The following is a 7,016-nucleotide window of genomic DNA, read 5'->3' as shown; positions in this document are numbered from 1 at the left end:
CTACTTTGAATTTTTAGCCTATTTGCAAACCGCTTAAAGCTTACCCAATTTAACAATCAGGCAAACTTTTACGACTCAATTCTTCATCGAGGCAAGCATATATCAGAATGTCTACCCCACATTGAATTTGCATACAATCAATCAGTACATTTGGCTACTAAGTACTTTCCATTTGAGGTAGTGTATGGATTTAATCCCTTAACTTCATTGGATTTGTTACCTTTACCTTCTGATAAAGTTGGTGCATGTAGATGGAAAGAAAAAGGTAGATTTTGTTAAACAATTGCATCAGCGAGTTATAGATAATATCGAGCGAAGAATGGAGCAATATGCTCATCAATTTAACAAAGGTCGTAAACAAGTGATATTTGAACCTGGTGATTGGGTTTGGATTCACATGCATAAAGAGAGATTTCCCGTTCAACGGCGATCCAAGTTTTTGCCACGCGGAGATGGACCCTTTCAAGTCTTGATAAGAATTAATGATAACGCATATAAATTGGATCTACCTGGTGAATATGGGGTTAGTGCGACTTTTAATGTTGCTAATTTATCCCTTTTTGATGTAGGTGATGATTTGGGGATAAATCGACTCAAAGAGGGGGAATGATGCGATCATAGCTCAGGAAATCACTACCGAATCCATTGATGATACAATCTGACTTTGTGATGAATCAAATTATATGTAAAATGCCCGATCATCTATGAGAAGCAATGATAATTTAGTTTAGTGAAATTGGTATGGAATGAAGTTGTTTTGGCAAATTAGCTGATGTGATCCGGCTCGAGATGATAAGTCGAATTCACTTAGTTGCCCTATCGTTGTTCGAGAGAGTCGTTTGAGCTTCGGGTTTTAGAACTAGAAGTGAATGAAAAGATACAGGTAAGCGGAAGGTTTCAAAGTAGGGTGAATTTAGTAATAGGTTCGATTTAGTAGCAAAGATGGATGATGGTTAAATGGCTCGGTTAGGAATAACAAGAAAATAATTCGAAGGATGGGAATGGAAAACGAACTTAATGTCAGGAATGATTCAACACTAAGAAGTGTCACCCCGGTTCCTATATTGTTAAGGTAAAAAGATGGATAGATGGATAGGTGAACGCCACACCAAGATTGGTGATAAGTTCAAACAAGACGATTGATGCCACTAGCACAAGCCAAGTAAGTCTTTCGAAACTTGTACGAGATATGAGAGGAAGCAACCTCACAAGAACAAATGTTCATTAACAATTTTGGCAAAAAGTCCCTTTACAATGAAATGTGCAAACTATTATAGGCTAACAAGTAGTAGCCGAATGGACAAACTAATAGTTTTAAAGACTAAATAAATTCAGCTATGAATGCACTAGAATAATCTAGAACAAGTCTTTAATTAGCTAGGACTAAATTCGGCTGATGGGAACTCCATTGGACAGCTTCATGTGTAAGCAAAGCATCTTGGATGAATGTGATGTCTTGGGAACTCAATAGCTTGTCTAGATTCGGCCATGGAAGGAATGAATAATCAAAAAGTGTCTCTTGGCCGAATAGGTGCTTAGGGAAGTCATTTGGACAGCACACAATTCATGTATTTCACCCACATACATTCAGCCATGCATGAACTAGAAGGGAGCTTGAATCTGGCCGTACATGAACATGCAATAAATGCCTTCATTCATGCATGTGTGCCGTCCAAAGTGAATGTATCTTCTTAATCCACATGCGTGTAATTAACCTCCCATGTATATGAACTTAATTCCCTCCAAGCATTGAACCAGGCCGTGCATGAATCTTCCTATTCATTGAACTTTCCCGTTCATGCATCTCTTCATGAATGTACCTTCCACATTCGGCTAACCTACATGAATTAACACACAATTAATTAAAATATAACTATTCATAAAAATCATAATTAATAATTAAACAATTTAATGAAATTAACTAAATTCAAACATAATAATTATAAGTCAACTTATGAAGTAAATTCGGCTAGCTCAAAAATAGTCAAAACACTTAATGAGTTGAAATTGAGCTAGGGGTTTCGGCATGAGCTGTAGCAAACTTAATTATAAACTAAATTAAGACTTAGTTTATTGAAAGGAAGAAAGAAGGAGCTAAAAGTAAGCTCGATTGAGCTCAAACGAGCTGAAACAAGCTTAAATGAGCTGAGTTGAGCTGGACGGAGCTCGAGGAGCTGGAAATGAGCTAGGATCAGCTTGCCAACAATGCACGGGTCCTTTGGATAGTTGCTTCAAGCTGATTTTGTGAGCACTGGCCCTTGTTTCGAACCAAGGTTTTGCATTAGAAGCTAAAATAGCTTCTAGGAAATGTTTAGCATGAGCTTGAGTTATAGGTCCTTTAGGCAGCTCGTTTAGATCTTGGTTTGCATTCGAAGATGCCCCGGGCGTGCTCACATCAATAGGATTAGTGTGCCAAATTTATTTAGGTGTAGGTACATTGCATGGGCAGCATTTAAGCTAGTTAAAAGCTACTGATTAGTGTTCCCCAACAGCCATGATGGTTCGTTCATTGCAACAGCCACCATTGCTCTCTCCAACGTGACCACTTAGCTCTCCCAAGCTACTCTTGAAGACGTTCACACCAGCAGCCAAGTTGCTCACATTACAAGGGCCAATGCTCACAAAATCAGCTTGAAGCAACTATCCAAAGGACCCGTGCATTGTTGGCAAGCTGATCCTAGCTCATTTCCAGCTCCTCGAGCTCCGTCCAGCTCAACTCAGCTCATTTGAGCTCGTTGTTTCGAAAGACTTATCTGGCTTGTGCTAGTGGCGTCAATCGTCTTGTTTGAACTTATCACCAATCTTGGTGTGGTGTTCATCTATCCATCTATCCATCTTTTCACCTTAACAATATAGGAACCGGGGTGACACTTCTTAGTGTTGAATCATTCCTGACGTTAAGTTCGTTTTCCATTCCCATCCTTCGAATTATTTTCTTGTTATTCCAAACCGAGCCATTTAACCATCATCCATCTTTGATACTAAATCGAACCTATTACTAAATTCACCCTACTTTGAAACCTTCCGCTTACCCGCATCTTTTCATTCACTTCTAGTTCTAAAACCCAAAGCACAAACGACTCTCTCGAACGACGATCGGGCAACTAAGTGAATTCGACTCATCATCCCGAGCCGGATCACATCATTTGGTATCAGAGCTTGTAAATCGAGAGGCGCCGATGTTCGTAACAAGATCGAAATAGGTTCGTAGTTAAAAAAAATTCGAATTAAAAAAAATTCAAGTTGTAATTTTCATTCTCTCTCTTGTAATAGTGATATTGTGAAGTATTAAAAAAAAGAGACAAAAAAATATACGAAATTAAAAAAAAAAGAAGGAAAGTGTGTGATCAAGATCTATTCTTTTGTTTACATTTTTTGTTCTGACCTTCAATGATACGCCCCGGCTCGGGAAGGAGAGTCGAGTCGTAGATGTGCCCGATCGTGAATTGGAGTAATACTCGAGGGTGGACGAAATAGGTTAAGAAAGAAGAGATAAAGGCTCAAATTTAGTTCAAAGGGGTTATGAAATGTATTGAGGATGATAGGTGAATGAAAACCAAGTATTCAAGTTGAACCAACACAATATAAGTGTGTTAACCCGGGACTTATACGAATACTTAGGAAAGGTTAAATGTTGTATGGATGGAAAACGAATAAAATGGAACCTTGACCCACTATCAAAGATGATAGGAACCTCGGTATAACTTGAACGCCACACTTTGGGTGCAAAGTGATAAGTTCGAAATACAAAAACGGGTTGACGCCACAAGGGTTACTTGATAAGTCTAACCAGTCCTTGGAGAACAATGAGAGTTGAAAACAAACTCACAAAGTAAACAAATTTCATATAAGTTTTAAAAATATCTTGTCTAACCCGAAAATGATTACAAAGCAACTATTTATAGCTAATATTGAATGTCAAACCGAATGGTCACAAAAGGTAGATAAATGGACAGTTTTAGTTCAGCTTAATTAAGTTGAAATTGCTTGGAAGCTTCCTTAATCGTCCCTTGTAGTTTCCTAGGTCACTTGGCTTAGAAATCTGAAAAGAAATAACTTCTAGAATGAGAGGATTCGGCTGGACATTGATGGAGAAATTTATGGACTAGTCCCGATTCGGCCTTGATACTTTAAAATGGCTTTAAAAGCTTCTTTGGGTAGTGTAAAGTTCGGCCTTGAAGAGAGGAAACGCCAAGCATGATGTTGGCCGAATGGCTACTTGGAAAAACCAACCAACAGCCCTTTGTTGTTCACGAAAATAGCACCTGCTTCAGCAGCTCATTAATGGACGAATCTTGCATGCCCAACAGCACCTTAAATGCATGTCTATGCTTTACATTAAATTCGGCCAACACCTCCTTTATTGCTGCTCATTTAATTCATGTCTTTGCTTCCCTTTAAATGCCGTTCCTTGCATGTAGAACAGTAACTTAAATGCATGTCTCCTTTGCCATTAAGTAGTTGTTTCCAGCTGAATTAATTACCTGCAGACACAAAATAAATTCGGTCAAGACATAAATTAAACCTCATTAAATTCGGCAGCCTCCTTTAATACATAATTAACTCATGCATGAAACAAACAAGTTAATTAACATATTAATTTTGGCTGGACAATAAAAACAACAATAAATTCGTCACTTTTAAAGAACTTAAGACACATTTAATACTACTCTTTAATTCGGCTGAAACTAAAAAAAACATTAATAAATTCAGCATATTAAATAGATGTAATAAATAAAACACAATCAATTAAACTAAAAAAATTATTAAAGATGTTCAGATTTCTTAATTAAACACTTAGTAATTATTTGAGCTAAAATAACTAACTCAACTAATTAATTTATTCCGGCAAATTAAATTAAAAGAGCTAAAGAGCTAATAACGAGCTCAACGAGTTAAATTGAGCTTGAATGAGCTGACTTGAGCACGAATGAGGTAACTTGAGCTCGAATGAGTTGAACCACAAGAAAAGAAATTCAAATGAGCTAAAAATTCACGTTGGGTTGTGACATTACATGATGCGATCAGGATCACATCATTCAATCTTTCTTTCCAGCAACTTTTACCCCCCAAAACGCCACACTACACCAAAGACTATTTTTCTTTTAGCCTACCCATACACCGTGACATTCTAACCTTTGTAACCATCTTGAAACCGACCCCAAGGCACCAAGACAAGTCGAAAGAAACAAAATACGAGGTTACGAGAGTAAGCTTGAGTGGTAAAAGGCTAGAGTGTGTGAGAACATTCGAGAGTTGAAAAGCCAAAAACGAGCGAAAACACGAGTGTGAGTGCCATCATTCTTTCTTTCCAAGTGAACTCGTGAGGATGTTGTAGTGAGGACTTTGTGTCTATTTTACTTAACAATTTTCCTTTCAGCGATAACATCATGTCTCGCGAAGAATTTGCCGAATCAGAATATTAATATTTGGTGCAAGAAATGCGAAGAATGGTGACAACTAAGTTTGACAAATTGCATGAGAGATTAGATCGAGTGGAGAAAAGAGACCAACGGGCACGAACGTCATCAAGTCAAAAAGTGGATTCGAGAGCATCACGGAGATACACATCCAATGACTACTCAAGAAGAGATTACGATCGAGATTCTTTTTCATCAAGGAATTCAAGACGAAGAGAAGTCGATTTTGATTTTGAATCCTTCCGAGAAGACGTGCGAGATGAAAGATACACATCTTCAAGAGCTTCAAAGAAAATAGCCACGGAGAGATCTTCACGAAGGATTGTTCGTGAATCATATGTAAATGATTTTTCTTCTTTTGAACAAAATGATTTTTCTCCTAAATCTTTTGTAACCTCTTGTAAAAAGCAAGCGAGAAAAGAAGAAGACGAAAAGCAAAAAGAGATCAAAAGAAAAGAGAGGCAAGAAAAGATTATGAGAGAAAATGAGAGGATTTTGAATGAAATCGAGAGAAGAAATAAAGAAAATGAGAGAATCTTGAATGAAATCGAGAAAAGAAACAAAGAAATGAAAGAAAAAGAAAAAGAGATTGAGAGTGAGAGTGAGAGTGAGAGTGAAAAAGAAAATGAGATTGAGATTGAAAAAGAGAATGAAAAAGAGTTTGAGAGAGAAAAAGAATGTGAACAAGAAAAAAGAGTGGAAAAAGAAATTGAGATAAAAGAAACGAGTGGTTCAGAAGAAATAGAATCGGGTGAAAATGATGTTAGTGAGCAAGCGAGAATTCTTTCTACTAACACTTATGCTCGATCTTTTAGTGATCTTTCTTTTCAGGTTCCTAAAAGTCCGTGCGACCAAATCCAACTCCGATACCTTCAAAACGAGATTTTTTTTCAATTGTTTGAAAAAGGTAAGTCCGTGGACGACCGCCACCCATTGGAAATCAAAGGTAAAGAAGGTAAGGAATCTTTGTTTATCGAATCAAGGCCGCCTGATTTAAAAATTATTCATAAAGATTTAGATGGCATAACTTCTGAAAAACTTCCATCTTTTGATCTGGCTAATTATTGTTCACATATTAATGTTAACGATGTTGATTCAATAGATGCCACAAAGATTTCGTTTTATGACATGTTTTATAACGACAATTCTGTTGATTCTGTTGGACTGGTTCATCCTGCGCAAATTGTGAATGTATATGATAAAAGGTTTTCACATTTTGATAACCATGGCTATGTAAATTCTTTGAATTCATCATTCTGTTTAGACGTGCCTATTCAAATGATTTGTGATGGATTTGAATTTCTGAAAGGTCGCATGAACACAACTTCTTTGCTCGATATATGTGGTAAAAGATTTTTGCATGAAATATTTAATCTGTTTGATTATGCTCTTCAAGAGAAATCTTTGAATTTCTATGCAAAATATCCATGTTTCGGACTGTTTGTTCGACTAGGATTTGTGAAACATGAATGCTTGTGTATTTTTTAGTTTAAAGTCTCTTTGATTCACTTTTGCGACCTATCTGTGAAAATAAAATTTTTGTTGCAATTTGGGATAAGTGATCAAAACCGAGTCGTTAAGCTGGGAGTAAGCCAA

This window comes from Gossypium hirsutum, chromosome A07, assembly GCF_007990345.1.
Source record: "Gossypium hirsutum isolate 1008001.06 chromosome A07, Gossypium_hirsutum_v2.1, whole genome shotgun sequence".
Taxonomy (NCBI): Eukaryota; Viridiplantae; Streptophyta; class Magnoliopsida; order Malvales; family Malvaceae; genus Gossypium; species Gossypium hirsutum.
This window is presented reverse-complemented; position numbering follows the sequence as displayed.